The sequence below is a fragment of the Blennius ocellaris genome (assembly GCF_963422515.1).
Source record: "Blennius ocellaris genome assembly, chromosome: 22".
Classification (NCBI taxonomy): Eukaryota; Metazoa; Chordata; class Actinopteri; order Blenniiformes; family Blenniidae; genus Blennius; species Blennius ocellaris.
In genome coordinates, this window is record NC_137671.1 from 8,455,488 (window position 1) to 8,472,086 (window position 16,599).

General features: G+C 42.1%; 1 protein-coding gene across 1 annotated transcript in view; it reads right to left on the reverse strand.

Moving 5' to 3' along the window:
* cald1a (caldesmon 1a) overlaps window positions 1-15,639 on the reverse strand; it is a 60,728-nt gene extending 45,089 nt beyond the window's left edge. Inside the window, exon 1 of the mRNA XM_080518067.1 lies at window positions 15,523-15,639. The gene's annotated coding sequence lies outside the window, so the exon portion shown is untranslated. The remainder of the gene's footprint in view (window positions 1-15,522) is intronic.
* Between the last annotated feature and the right edge of the window lie 960 nt (window positions 15,640-16,599).

Here is a 16,599-nt window from a genome sequence, read left to right on the forward strand (position 1 = left end):
TTTTTGGGTGGGGGGTGGGGGGGGTGGGCATGATGCAATGCCCCTGCACGCTGGGAGCCTGTTGAAAACATGACAGCTGAGAACCCTCACACAAGTTTGCCTTTTTTGTGCATACATCATGAGCCTTCTGCAGGCGAGAGCACCAAGACAATCACTTCAACAGGGGACATATTTATTTAAATCAATCCGAATGTCATAAATCTTTATCTTTCCTGCCTCGTTTTAACACACAAGTCAGTAAATCAGGCGGCGGAATGCCATTTTTTTTTTTTTTTTTTTTTTTTTTTGGAAGTGCGCTGCGAGGCTTTTCAAGGGTATTACATGACAAGGTATTTTTCAAAATAAGGGGCTGCATTCCTGGAGAGAGATAGGAGGAGATTAGGGAGTGGGGGCGGGTGGGTGGTGGTGGGCGAGCGAGATGACCTGACAGAAAAGGTCTATTACTCAAGCTGGATGTGGAAAGGTGGAGCAATCCCCCGACGCTGTTTTCCACTCAGTCTTGTTGAGGGGAGGAGGGGGGGAGTCTGAAGGTTTCTTTGCGAATGAGACAAACGACGCATCCCCGTGTGTCAAGAGTAGAAGGCGTGATAATAGAAAGCCTCTCTGCGGAGCCCTGACGAGGATGTTTTGTTTTATTCCTGTGACTCTGTCTCCGGGTATTCACGCAGACACGCTGGCAGTGAATTGATGTGGGCCCCCGAGTTGTTAAATGGCGGATGTGTTGGGACTCCTCTGCCAGGTGAGGAGACTGGAAGATCTCCCCCAAGCCGAATACTCGGCAGACATTTGATAAATGGATCTCTGGCGGAGATGACAGTGAAGGCGGCATTCAACAGGTTGACGCTGTGCCGCGAATGAATATCTGCTATGAAAGCACCCGTCAGCTGCATTACCGATTCCTCTGGCCACAGGAGGGCAAGCTGTAAACACGCCGCCGAGTTATTCTCCGATTATACAGCTGACAGACCGATTGTGTTCGGAGAGTTGACATTCATTTGGTGTTTCTGGCTGACAGTTCAAGAATAACTCCAATCACGACTATTTGTCTTTTAGCTCTATTTTTGTCCCCATCCATTAGTCTCCTGGCTCGAGGGAGATACTTGGCTTTTGAAGGAGCCAGGAACAAAAACCAAACACGGGCTTTGGAGAGGGCCTTCGGCATTTTCTGTGAAATCTTTTTTTTTTTTCTTCAAATGTTTGTTTCATTTATATGTAACTTCCTCCGGCTGAGTGATTTGACTTTCAGTCCGCGGTTTAAATTTGGGAGTAATTTGTTTGAGGGGAACCCAAACCAATCGATAATTGTTTATTAATGCTCTATGGGTTGGAATAGACCGTGGCATTTTTCATTCAGTGGAGTTTTGCAAGCAGTGGCGAGACATTGTGGAAAATGAAAGCGTCTTTCTATAGCAGGTCATAAAAATTTGCATCAGATTAAAAATTGGGAGTAAGCTGGAATTCCATTGCTGTATTAGTAATCATTATGTCTTTCCGTCCATCCATTTGCTATATTGCTTTATGCAAGGGGGTTGATTTTAGTCAGGGAAACGAAGAGTACTTTGTAAAAAGGTCACCAGTCCATCACAGGACAAGCATGGAGACACAGACACACCTTAAGGGAATTTAGAGTCACTGATCAATGTCATTATTGTACCTTGTTAAAAAAAAATGCACACAGAAAAGCACATAGGCCTGGAATTTATCTGCTCTTGTGTTAAATCCCCGTCGATGGGATCAAAATCAAAAGCCTATTTCAATTATTGCATTATTGCAATGCCAGCTTGTGAAAATCAAAGGTGCAAAAAACAAACACACAATTTAGATTGATGACAAGGAATGTGGATCACAGCAAAAGTAAGTAGAAACAATATGTTAAGTTCCAAAAATCTCTCATTTTTTTCTCAAAAACACAATGAACAAAGTCCTTAGAGCCTTTGGGCGAACTTCACCAATTTTACCAAATCTTGTTTTTGTTTATGGCTATGACGGCTGGTATTATTCATGTGGCAGCCTGCCTGCCCCACTGGACACATAACTCCTGCATGTTATGTATCCACGCAGATATTTGGTGTGCAACAACTGAACAATATTCAGACAGGACGTTTCTGCACTTCTATTATTGGCGAGTCAAAGTTTGCTGAAGAAGCAATGGACGCCATTCTTGTTCACTAGTGTGCTCAAGGAAAGAAGTCTGATTGGCTTCAACTCGCCTTTTTTCAGCTTCTAACCACTAATATTGATCTATTCACGCAATCAGTTTGTAATGAGTGTGTTTTGTTTTCACATATTACATACAAGTAATGCATAATGCAGTATATGGAGGTTCTTAAAGCTCACGGTTTTGCTCATTGTTTGTGTCGGTCTCGATACCAAAGTGGCCAACAGTACAAACACCTGCAGGCAATTGTGGCAGAGCAGCCTTCACCGGGCTTGAACTGCGCCCTTGAGGAGCTACCCCACGTCTGTCTCTGTCTTTCTTTCTGTGGTTATGTGACTTTGAGATCCATTGCCAGAAATTCCAGGAAGCCCTCGAGCTTCACGAGACATAACAAAGCTTTCTCTTTCTCTCTTCCTCTGTTTTAGTCTCTTTCACTGTAGATTACACTGTTTCTCTGTCTGCTTCAGCATAGCTCCATGGTTCACTCTCTAAAAGAGCTAAAAAGTAATTTTTTCCCCCTTCCAGCGGCTGATTGACTCGTATCAAACCTATTATAAATGTCTGAGTTTCTTACTTTTAACGCTTGTGCTAATTTGAGCCCAGACTATTTAGACCATGGAAGATGCAATCATCACTGAATGCCATTAGCGTGATGTGGCATTTACCACCAAATTGAGGATAAAATTCAGCTTCAGAGGTTAATATATGTGCGGTATTTAAGCCTCCTAATTCCTAAATTTATTAGAATAACACATATCTCAGACAGCCATGAAATTGTAAATAATTGAGCAGTGCTCTTTGGAGGCTTCTCTGGTTGCTCAGTTTAAAGGTTTGCGGCAAGCCTTCTTCTGGAGCTGATGGCAAAACTGGAAATGAGATTTGGTTCGCAAAGCAGTGGCGCTAAATTGGAATAAATCCAAGAACACAGCAAGCACCTACCCCCTCATCCTGGCACTAATCTGTCCGGGGGGGTTCAACCATGTTGGAAAATTGTCTCCTCCACCTGGGTCAACTCTGCACCTCAAACACACAGATGCATGCCTGAGCCCTCCTCACTCACACACACACACAGGCGTGCACCTACAGACATACCTATTCACCCACCACCCACCTTGTGTTTATGTTCAGAGCTTGAGTGACTGGTATTTCATTTCGGCCTGCCCGGAGCCCTTTCGCACAGTTTGGCTTGGCCGGTGTACCATTACTGGTCATTAAGTCTAACCTGAACTAATAGGGGCCCATTTTCCAAGGTGGTCTCCCAGGTGGCTGTCATAGGAGTGAGTGGCACTGCAGGACTCTGGGTTTGACACACGGACACGCGGGTCTCGTGAAAGAAATTCTGTCGGGACGCGAGCCAGACTCCATCGTACGCGAGACGCAGCCTCTTCGGTAACAACAAGCCATTGTTCTAAGGGGGGAGTCTGGGTGTTTTGTTTCTCATTAAGGCAGGCTTAATGAGGCCAGCCAGAACGGGCAACCAAGCCCATCTCTCAAATACGCTCTACAGTATCTGTACCTTTCAACATTTGATCCAATAAAACATCAAGAGTCTGTCCAGGACTATGCTGCGACTCACCCGTAAATACAACCAAGTTAAGCCAAGCAACACAAAATGTTAATACAGCTACCATTTCTGCTTCTACATCAATATTAGACTACTGGGGGGGAAAAAAAGATCAGTATCAGTCATTACAAAATCTTGCTTTCAGGAATTTGAGTCATTTGGATATGTGCAGATTACTATCTTGATTGCCTGTTCTACAAAATACTAAGACGATGTGGGGGGGAAAAAATGGTCATGAGCTGCCAAGTTCAGCAACTAGAATTGCTTATTCAGACACACAAAACTATAAGAGATGACAAAAAAAAAATTCTTGCATGTAGATGAAATGGGTTTCCACTAATTTTGCCATTAAAATGACCTCAACATCAAACAATGTCTTCATCAATATTACCGAAGGAAAGGAAAAGCAATGACAAACAAACCAAATGGTCTTTGGAGAGGTCCGCTCTCTTGCTGGTCAGGAGAAGAAATATTAGTGTTTACCCATGTACAAGACACTGTTTGACTGGCCAGCAGTTGCCCACTGGTCTTTGGGACTATACCATACATGTCAGGAAAGGGATTATCAACTGTTTTTTCATTTCTTGAGATTGAATCGTTTTCTGTCCCAATCAGTCATTTTACTTTAGTGTTACACTCTTCATACGTTTATGCTGTGCTCCTCTCCGTTGTGACATGTGTCATTATTAATCAGAAGAGAAGGAGCCATTAGTCTAAATGTCGGGTAATTAATCCAAGCTCACACTCCATTAGATACCATGCTCAATTTGTGCAGGGGAGAGCTGTGTACGGCGTAAACAGGCAGAGCCTGTGGGATCTGCGACTACTATCCCTGAACAGGACTCGTCCTTGTACACTCATAGTAGGAAACTACTGAGCGATCACACTGTAGTTCAAGTGCATATTACAACTCAAATTGCAAGTACAGACAAATTAATTTTGTGACCTCTAATGTTCGATCAGAGGATAATGGTACACACATGTATCTCTGTACTACAAAAACAAATATGGCTGGACTTCAGCGCTACAGCCAAACCATAAGCCTTCAACAAGGTTAAACTGCAGTAGGGCACAAAGTATGAATCAGCCCTTTAGTTTAATAAGTACCATTTGGCTGTCACCTCGGCGGCCGTAGCACTGCTCTATTACAGTAAAGCCCCTCCAGTACAGAGCCGGGGTTATTCAATAAAACCCTGACTGAGTGTTTCTCCCAATCACCACTGGCAGAGCTCTGATGAGGTAAGGAGCTCTCCTATGCCAGTCTCAGTCCCTGCGGAGCAGTGTCTGATTAAAATGGTTTTCTGAAGCCATATTTTTGTTCTCCTTGTCACCTTGCCAGACCCAAGTTAGAGTATATGGAGAAAAATTGACAAATCACCTAACGCACACTGAAACGAAGCCGCGTAAACTGATTTAATCTATAAAATCCACTGTTATGTGGATGGATGGATGGGAGTGCTGGTTTGGATTTTTCTAAGGGAATCATTGGTATCTATAGCTCAAAGATACAGGAAGAGATTTTAAGAAGTGTAAGCATACTCTACATTTGCGGCCGGTGTTGAAGGAGGAATGGCTTTGCATTAGCTATCCTGCGCTCTTGATCTTCAGCCTTAATCACTTTCACCCCCCCCCCCCCCCCCCCACACACACACACACTGGTCTTTTAAAACCCCCCTCACTCAATTCAACAAGGCAGTGACATGTGAAGTGGAAAGAAGTGGCAACAACGGGGGCGACCCGCGAGCGCCGACTCTCTTACTCCCAATCCTCTCGCCTTGCTGGTAGTGCATTCCTGAGCAATCCTCCGAGGCTCATATGTAAATGCCTGAGTATGCTTCTGATTAGGAGGCACAAAGAGTACACTCTATAAATGCACTCTTAAACAATTACCACTGCTCCGAACTGCAGCCCCCGACACAGACCCCAGACTGAGCTGCTGCCTCGCCGGCCCGTTCAGGTGGGAAACTTGGATGGGGACCATTTACAACAATACGCCTCGCCTTAAGACACATGTCCGACATTAAGTACCAGACGCAGAAAGGAGAAATATTACGAATGAGTGAAATTTTATTAAGTGATGAAAAAAATGTTAAATGAATGATTAATTGACTCGAACAACATTGGCAACCCATCGTTTTGATGGCGAATCAATCAGCTCACGCTGTGTGAGTCAACTCATTGTGTTTGACCTCCAGGTAACTATCACAGAGTGCTGCCATCCCTCAAAACCACAGAGAGTATTTTTGTGTTGTTTTGCTCATTGCTTTGGCTTTCTTGTGCACAACGCAATTGTTTTGGTTTGAAGACAAAATGCTGTAATAAACCAACTGAGCACTGCTTGCCTGGAACAAAACTGTTGATCGACAATGCCAGAGACAAGAAAGAGAGAGAGGGAGAGGGAGAGGGAGAGGGAGAGGGAGAGGGAGAGGGAGAGGGAGAGAGAGGGAGAGAGAGAGAGAGAGAGAGAGAGAGAGAGAGAGAGAGAGAGAGAGAGGGAGAGGGAGAGAGAGAGAGAGAGAGAGAGAGAGAGAGAGAGAAAAAAGATAATTTCCTCAGGAGACCAAAACAGAGCTATAAAAGGGTAAAAAATGAAGTCAGAGTAAAGCAGCATGTTCTCAGTTTGTCACACCGCATAAAATGTTGTGTTTGACCTGAAAAGACAAAACAAAAACAAAAAACAAGTATAGAAAATTAAACATAGAAATCTAAAATTAATCAACACATCATTGAGCGTCACAACATAAAAACAACCATACTTAAGAAAACAAAAACCAAACAAAAGACTAGATTATGTGATGTGTCTGAATTTATATATGAATCTTGCCAGTTTTCTGTTTGGATGGATGGGATTTTACAACATTACAATGAAAGTGTTATTGCTGTAATCTCTACTACAGAATCTCTGTGAAAGTCCTGATGACATTAAACTATTGAAGAACTGAAAGGTTCACATTTTCTAATACCTTGTCATCTGCAAAATTTCAAGTATTCATTTTTTTTTAAGTGCCGGGTGAGCGAACCTTTCTAGAGATTCCTGCAGTACAGTAAAATAGTGGTGTGTGCATGTGCCAGCTGGTAATCAATAGATCTCTGATGGTCAAGGAAGTGAAGGAAAATTAGTTAAATAATCACTGCAGTGGAAGTGAAGTTTCTAATTTGCACGTTTGCATCAATATGGTTCTTTATAAAAACAGCTTTGGGACATTTTAAAATCTGCTCTATAGAATCCGAATCTATAATGTGTTGACTCATTATGGGCCTGATTTACTGTGATTCTGCAGAGATCATGCTCAATATCATGCTCATGCTCAGTTTTGCGGGTGGTCAACCCAGAATAACACTCTTGAGTGACATCATATGTAAAGACTGTCTGCATTTGGCCATGTTGAATGAGAATGATCTGTTGGAAATGGTATTGAGATGCAAATAACTAGATGACTTACAAACCCTATGATAAAGTCAGAGAATAAAAATCACGGGGAGCCAGCTGAGGAATTACCACAATAAGAGCAGTTCTCAGCAGATTTGCACCTCGTTTTAAAACGCAGTCATACATAACAGGTGTTTTCACAAGTCATAAATCACATTGCAGTACATTAACACATGATCGTCAGAGCGTTTGTTTGTAAATCAGCGCGCCCATGTGGGTGCGCAACGTCAACTTTGAATTGGGCTCAATTGGAGTAAAATCCAGTAACTGAGACCAAAGTATTTATTTTCAATCACATATTTTCAGAACATCCACATCCGATCAGTTAAAAACTAAGTATAAAGATACTTTCCATGTGATTTATGTAATACTTTAACAATATGAACAACATATCAATTAAAAAAACTGAATTAAATGCCACTACTACTTGTATGATAATATTTTGCATTATCATCGCCCCTCTCTTAACACAGTGGCAATGATGATAGATAACTCATATTTACATCACTAACAAAGTCAAGAACGCAACATTTACTTGTGCCACTTTCTCAAAAGTAAGGATCGCTTTTCTTCTCGGCCTTTGATTCTTGTAAACTGGGTTTATTTGGCTGTTGGAGCTTATAAAGAGTTCAGTCAAGAAAGTAACTGGCAAATTTGACGGCAAAAATAATTATTGGTTTGAGACCGACGGGCCTACATCGGTTGTCAGACCATGTAACAACACCGCGATGTGCTCAAGTTACTCACACCGAGACTTCAAATAAATGCTCAAATACTTGGTTGAAATAAAAAAAAGAAATCCAAAGTCTAAAACAATATTACACTCGAAGCCTGACTCATGCGAATACCCATGTAAGGACACAGTGATTGTTTTATGTGCATGAGGTCAGTCCGCACTTCCATCATTACCACATACGAGCTCGTTCTCGCTCCTGCCAGTTCTCGCTCCCAGTGTGGCCGCCGTCCAACGTGGACCCGGCGAGCCGCCCCGTACACACTTCAACGCGTACAGCACCTCCGCAACCGCGAGCAGAAATCCGGCAGGCCGAGAACTGACCCGCACGCTGCCCTGTCTGTCCCGCAACCCCGCCACCACTGTACGATTCGTCGAGCGGTTAACCTTGCTAACTGTGTAAACACATGACCTCACTGGTCATGTGTTCACGCTGAGCGGTATTTTTCACACACTCCCCTGGGATTTACATCACCTTATTTCCTCCACGTCCCCCTAATTCCCCATTACCCTAAACGACGGGACTTTTAAGCAGTGATTTGACAGGCTCTTGATTAGCCATGATTGTTTAATTTAGAGACTCTTTTGGGGGAAAAAAAAAGACAAAAAAAGCTGAGAGGAGAAGGGAGGAAGAAGAGAAGGAGGAGGAGGAGGCGGAGGGGAGAGCGGAGGTGAAGAGAGGACAGAGGGGAAAGAACGGAAAGTTGGCGGGGAGACGGAGTTGGGTGAAGTGAGAATGAACGTTATAGCAATCATTTCTTTTTGGGGGAGAAAAAAAAAACGCTGAGGTAGAGGAGATTGGTGTTACAGGAAAGAGAGCGCAGGGGCAAAGGAAAAGCTAATGTAGCTGTTAGGGGAGAGACATGTAAGGTGGGGTTTTTTTTTTTCTTCTTCCTGTGCCACAGGGACACGCTGTGCACGTCTGAGGTCCCGGCGGGAGGACGGTGAAGCAAAACACCAGGCCAATCAGCTCACGGAAGACATTTCCTGTGCTTGTTTTATCAGATGAGAAGAAGCCCAAAGGCTAAATGTCCCCTCTCAACACGGGCTGCACACTTCTCAGAATACCCCGCGTTCTGGGGAATGAAAGGGAGAACATGCATCTTTGTAGGATGACATCAGAAGTGCTGCTCAGGAGCGCTGACCTCACTCTCGCGCAATCAATCACATGCAGAAACCTTGCGAAATGTGGACCCTGTGAGCAACAGTGGAGGTTTTACCTTTTAAGATATAAACCAAGACTGCCTTGTGAATTAAATCATCAGCTACCAAAGAAAAACTCCACAAATACAGCCGTCATTTTTCTACAACTTTGAAACTTCTGGCAGGATTTTGCATCTGGCAACAAGCAGATGTCGGACCAATATGCCCATTACCAACCCTGACATGCCGCGCTGCCCGTTAGGTAATCTGGTCTTGAGTGATCGCACTAAAGTCAGAAAATGATACGAGTGAGAGGTTAATTTAACAAAAAAAACCCTCTTCATCAGAGTGTGACTAAAACCCAGAGGAATTCAAACACGGGTCTTTAATGCCCATGTGACGGCTTCGGACAGGAGACTCAAAGTTCGAGTTTGGAGAGAAAGCAACGACACTGGAGAGTGAAGGGACCATTACGAAATGAGAATAGCTATGATTAAATAGAGCGAGTATGAGAGTAGTTAAACATGCGATATGCATTAATGTAGCCATGTAGTGCTCTATTAATAAAAAGGGCTTCATATGATTGGGCAAATATATATTATTGCAGTTCTGTCACTCTTTTGCAAGATATATCACGATGATGATAGATTTGCAAACCCTAAATAAATAGATGTTTGCAATACAACGATTGGTTGGACTCCCTTTCCATTGTTTTTTTTTTAATTCAACCACACAATCATGCATGCAGAGAACAGTGCAATGTAAATATTCAAGTGTCTTTTATCTGCCATTTATCATCCAGCACAACTAAAAAAAAAAAAGAAAAAAAGAGATGCATCCCAACTAATCCAGATGATAGTAAAAGTACTTCTATATGCATACATCCAGAAAAGCTATTGACTGCAGTGCACGTTTTTCACAAAAGTTGTGTTTTCTAAGCTTCGCAATGTCAGGCTGAATGTTTTCACTTGAAAACGTTGTGTAATAAGGGTCTTGATTAGGTGACAGATCCATTGTAGGACCGACAGAAAAAGCAGTAGTCTTCATCATCCAGAAGACATCAGCAGCGTCAGAAACATGTGAGAGCCCCGTGTTCCCCTCACATCGCTGTTCCATGTCAGCCTGACTGCAAAACCAGGAGCAACAAACATAACACAAAGGTGGATTACACAAAGGGTCGGACTGGACGTGAGTGCTTTATACAGTATATCACAAACATCTCACTCCATAAATAAACACCATCTAAAGTTTCAACTCCTCATGTGACCGGGCAACAAATTAACAATAGACCCGACTCGTTTTTTTTGCCTACCATTGGCTGACCATCGTTACCCGGGGAAAGAGTTAAGAATCCTTCCTCCAACCCAACATCTGCCCGTCCGTCCAAACTCACCATATTATATAACTTAGTGTGCGGTTCTGGATGCAGCGCATTCAAATTACATGCTATCGAATTCAAAGGAGAGTGGGGGAACAGAACGAGCCGAGAGCCAGAATCCCATGAGCGCTCGCTCGCTGCAACGTCGATCACAACCGCTTCTAATGAACGGGACTCTGTCCCCTCTACACACCCCCTGCTGTTGTCGAGAAAAGACGCAAACCTGAAACCCCTAAACTGACTAAACGGACACACCAGTGATGCAACAACCAGCCCTGGTTTGACCACGAGTTCATGGTCTCTTGTCTCAGACCATATTTGTACGCCAAACAAATCTGCATGGGATTAAAAGACCCAGGCACAGGAAACATGCTTGACATAGTTTCACTGGTCCGTTATGAGAAGAAACCAGAAAATAGCTTTGGCACCTGCTGTGCAGCAACAATGTATGTTTGGACGGACATGTCAGCATGTGATCAGTAGAAAACCGAACCACATTTGGGAAAAACCTTAATACTGAACACAGAATAGGTAAACATCTATTTAAAAAAAAACAAAAAAAAACGAACAGAACAGTCTGATCATTTCCTTTTCAATATCGTCTCTGCCAGTTTTCCATTCTATTCAAATTCAGTTCGCCACTTGGTTGGCTGCCTGAGCTTGGTGGTGGTTAAAAAAAAAAAAAGAAAAAAGTACTGCCTTGCAAGGAAACTCTGGATTCCTGCTTTGGAATTTGATAGCGTGGTGGATTATGAGTATGTAGCATCAAGCTATAACAAAGAAGCCACATATAATTCATGCGCGTAAACACATAGCTGCACATGCTTCATGCTTTTGTGCACGCTGATGAGAATGATGCAAAATAATCACGCAATCCGACATCTAAACTTTAATCAGCGAGTGAAGAGAGAAAGTGAACGGAAAAGAAGATGGAGAGAGAGAGAGAGAGAGAGGGGAGGAGGGAGCCAGCATACAGTAACTAGAAGCCTTCACCGCACCATGCAGTCCAGAGCCAGACTCCGGAAATGCATGGCAGTGTTCCCTACATCCTGCCCGCCCAGTCCTAACCCTGGCTCTCGCCCCACACTGCCAAACCCCTGTTATCACTCCGTGCAATTACCTCCAGATTCTTCTGCACCCATATCATATCGTGCCAATTATAAAATCCCTCTGCGAAGCACAAAGCACTACTCGCATTATATAGCGTAAAAGCCTGCCATTAAACGTGTGTTTCAGCCCAGAAATAGATGCGTGGGAGTGCGCTTGTGAAACAACATGCGTGCAAACGACTGCAAAAAAGAAACAAAACATTAAAAAAAATTAATAAAAAATCCACACTTATAAAAATAGAGTAAATACAGTGTTTGCATGTTAGTACTGACTCGGCTTTATTTGACACCGGAGAGGAATTCAAACAGCGAAATCGATTGAATAAACCGACACACAGAAAAGTAATGAATCGCTTTGTTATTCAGTAAAGCTGCACATTTAAGCATTTAAAAGGGTTCAGGGGAATGGAATGATCAGCTAAATACAAAACCAAAACAAATTAAATTGTTGGCTGTTTAAATCAGTCGGGAACCCAAAAACTATTGAAAATTCCGCGAAACTTTCAGTGTTTTGAATTTTGTTTCCCCAAATAATCCCGTTATTGTTGCCAATTGCATATTACCAAGACTGGAGCTTGTAATCCATCCATCCATCCATCCATCCATCCATCCATCCATCCTCTACACTACTTTATCCTGTTACAGCGAAGCACCAATTACCATGTTTACACTGTTATGTTCACATGGAATGAGCTTACAGGTCCTTTTGTAGACTTGAGGCCTAGAATAGTCTATTTTTTTTTTTTTATTATTATCAATGGAACAAACATTTATAGGCTAAATACTTGAAATGTAAGTGGACAAACAATTTTTCTGCAGTTTGAGAGAATTATCAAAATAAGTTATTACAAAATTAATTTTAGTGTGGTAGTGAGTTTCAAAAAGTAAAAAACCAAACATTTTTTTAGCTCCTGAACTGCCATTTCCAGTATTTTAGTAAATCAATTAATCATACGTGAAACACAAAAAGTAGCCCGCGAGAAGATATAATTTGGCCAAAGTGAAATGAAAAGCTGATACTGATTATAATTTCCAGTGGTTGCTCTATTTAATTAGCATCAGAGGAAATTACTTCGACAATCAGAGAAATAAAAACTCAAAACAATAAATGTGAATGCTTTGCACTAAAACTAATACAAAACATTTGAGTTTTGTATATCAAATCAGGATGCATGTCAACATATTATTAGACTAAACATTTTTTTTTCTGAAGCCCATGTTCTGAGGTTATATCTCACGCAAACGATCAAGTGAACTATTCCTTACCAAGCACGTCCTGTAGGACCACATCATGCCACAAGTTGCCTCAACAGCTTCATCAAACAAGAAGAGAAGACCACAGGCCTCAAAACTGGCAGATGCATCCGGAAATACAATTAAGGTTTCGTTCAACAGCAACTTTTAAGACCACAAGAAAAGTTTTTGCCCAGTTCAGGCTGAATGAAATTCACCTGGAACAATAAAACTTAACATTTGTACATTCGATTTTTTTTCGTTTCTTCTTTTTTTTTTTAATCAACTCCTTTCGCTGTTTTAGCTACTTTGGCCATGCAAGCCAATTGATATATTCTTTTTACATTTTTAACCTTGTGATTACTCCATGAGACATTTTTCTAACTTTTTCTTCTTTGTTTTCCCCAGGGTAGATTTGTTGGATAGTTGTTTTTTTTTCCTACCAAAAATGTGCCACAACCTCTACATCCCTCTCTTTGGGTCACTTCCTGTATCTGGTCCACCGGATAATCCACCAGACCAGAGTTCGCTGGTTGGTCTGTGCCAGAGTGTAGATAACCTTACCCACCTGAACAAACAAAGCAGACTATGCGATAAAGAAACCCACTATAAGATAAAAGTCAATTTGAATGTGTGTGTGCTGTGCTATAAAATCAAAAATATGAAAACAAACGTATATCTAGATGGGGTTTTTTTTTGTGGGAGCTACAGATTGGCAACTTTATAAAAATGCTGACTTGGTCTCCTTGTAAATGTGAGAAAACAACTTTTCTGAGACACTGCTACTGCACATGCCCATCACGGCTATAGTAAATATTCTTCTGCACATGAGTGAGTAAACAGACAATAAAAACAATGGCGGCCTCTGGAGTGGCATCACTGCCACTGAAACATAAAACAAACAACAGCAACATAAAATGACACCATTTCATGAACTCAAACGAAAACGCAGAAACAATGCAGTTTCACTTGAAACGTTGTGTAAACAGGGCTTCAGGGTAGACTGAACTCACACCACTTCTGCTTCAAACTTGTTGATTGTATGCCGACGTAAAATGAAACCAGTAAAACCGATTAAAAGTTAGCTTTAAGTAAGTAGCATTAGAAATGAAACTATTTAAAACTGTATTTCACCTTTAAAAGAAAAAAATGCTGTTGACTATTTAAGAACATGGAAAGTGAACACATTGACCCAATGAAGTCCAAGCAGTTTGCGAATGAGCGGGTTCGAACTGCTGGGTATAATAAGTAGTACTCTAAGACTGTTATGCACTGCATTCCAGAGGCCATTCCAATCATCTGTCACCAGGTTGGGTCTGCACCTTATAAGGAGCGGAGGGCATTCTCCACGTGTTTTCCAAACACCACACAATTTATCAGATACAGTTTCATGGACAATCACTTTAGCCGTTTGTGGTCTGAAAGCATAAAAGAGAGGCACAGAAACCTGCAGCCCACTCCACTTTCTCCTACTTGAAATGGTTCCTCTGTCATTAAAAAAATAAACAACATAAAAACGCTTTATTCCAAACTAAAGCACAATGAGATGACATACCCTCAGGGGTGGTGGGATCGCAGGGAATGTGATATCTTGACAAGACTCCCCCTTTTTTTGTTCTGCAGGAGATGCTGAATGCATCCAAAGTTCATAAGCTTAAAGACAACTGGCTTCTGTATCTCAACATGACCTTATGCTCAGAAGTGTGCTGGTCGCCAGCTAAAACCAGCTTTATGTGAGGATTCTGCAGTGATAGTTCAGGACATTAATTAACTGCATGGATTAAAGCAGTGGTTCTGGTAAAGCTTGGAGGAGGAGTAGCAGGAGAAAGTCTTTTCCCAACATAATTCTTTTTTGTTTGAAGGAATCAGCTATTTGACTTCTGCACTGCTCCATTTAAATCCAACGAACCTTCTTAGACAGAAACATGCAAACTCTACACAGAATGGGCTCGAACCTAAGCCCCACTCGGCACGGGTGCAAACCACTACACCGCTGAACTGTGGGTTAAACCTTATGTCTTTTCCCCCCTCTTAAGTCACCATTAATTTATTTAAACCCTGGTGGAGACAGATTAAACCGGATACAGTTAAAGAACTACCAGATTTCAAGTTAAAATCCTCTAACCGGGACAAGAGGAGTCGTGCTTTTATCCTCACATCCGTTAGGAGTTGAGAAGGGAGGCGGGGGTGGTTTAATCCCCCCACGCTTTGGAAACGCCTGGAATGAAATGATTCTATTGAGAGAAAAACGCGACTAAAAGTACGATGATACGAGTAAGGAGTTGCATTCCTTGTTTCTCAGCCGTCAAGCACCGTTTCTGAGGCGAAAGGTTGAGGGAAAAGTTGTCTGTCCCAGGTTTTTGGAGAGAGACCCCCCCCCACCCCACCCCTTCCTCCCCCTCTTCCTCCGTGTCTTCATACTTTTGTTCGATAACAATCAGAAGAATTATTAAAACATCACATCACGCTTTCCCCCCTTTACGCAGTAACATCTTACAAACTATTGGAAACTTTTTTTCTCTCCCCCCCACTAGAAATCGCGATTTACTTTTATTGTGGTTTTCTTTTCTTTCTTTTTTTTGTTGAGGAGTGAAAAAGCGCACAAAAGGGGGAGCGGCTTACAGCCGAGAGAGAGATATCCTGTGAAAAGTACAATCCATGCGCGCTCCGGGATCATCTGTCAGTTTTTTTTACGCGTCGATCGCTTCAGCATCCGCAGCCACGCATCCAAATAAAGTTTGTTTTTCTTGTAGGGGGGGTTGTTTTGCACTTACCTGCGGATCTTAACCGGACAAAGTAGAGCTGAGAGAGTCGCGAGAGAGAGAGAGAGAGAGAGAGAGAGAGGAGGAGGAGAGGAGAGGAGAGGGGATCCAGTCTGCAGTCGGTCCTCCACTGCACTCAATGATTAAAAAAAAAAAAAAAAAAACCCAGAGCTGAACACTCGATCAAGCCCCTCCCTTCAAGACGTGACCGCACGTCCTCTCCAGGCTCAGTTTCGGTCTGCAGACTGTGATCTTAAAGCAAAAATGAAAATGTGTCACATCCAAGTAGACTTTCTGCTTTCAAACGAAATTAAACATCTGGAGGGATGAAAAGTTAATGTTGAGTGGAAGAAAGGAAGGAAGGAAGGGGGAGTGCATGAGTGGCAAGATGTGCCACAGTGGTAGTCATTATTGAAACATGCTTAAAAATATATTTAATAGTCAGGTATGTTACAGCAAATGATTAATGTAACTTCTCTGAAAATGCTGCATAGCAAGTGGTGTTTAAAGTGTGGGGGCGCCAGAGAGCTTCTGGATGCAGCGGAAATCATGAGGTTTTAGGGGCCACCTTCTCCCAGCGTTAATCTTTTGGGGTTAATGCAAAGTGCTTTAAAAGAAAATAAATCAAAATGCATTCATTTCACGGTGGGATTATCAGGATGTTAGTCTCATAAATTTTGCTGGGTGTCAAGCCCAGATGTGTCCTAGAAGCTATAAGTACAATAGGTTCCATTGGCGCCAGCGGTCCAACAATTTTGTATTCTAAGAGTGCCTTCTTCTTCACTTCTGGGGCCTCAGTCTCTTAGAAACACATATTACTGTTAGAAAACCATTATTAAATTAATTTTGCATACGACAGGATCTTTGAAATCAATTCTAAAATTTTAAAAAAGGGAGCTCATGGAAAAAAAGTAAGATGAGGGTGAGTTGCTGATGCCTGTTAAAACCTGTGAGATGCTGAGTTCTGTACTGGTTTTTATTTACACCAGCGACGAGAGAAGTACAGTCATTATTTATTTATTCTTTAGTGAACTAGATATAATACATTTTATTTTGGATATCAACCGGAGCTGAAAGAAACATGGATGG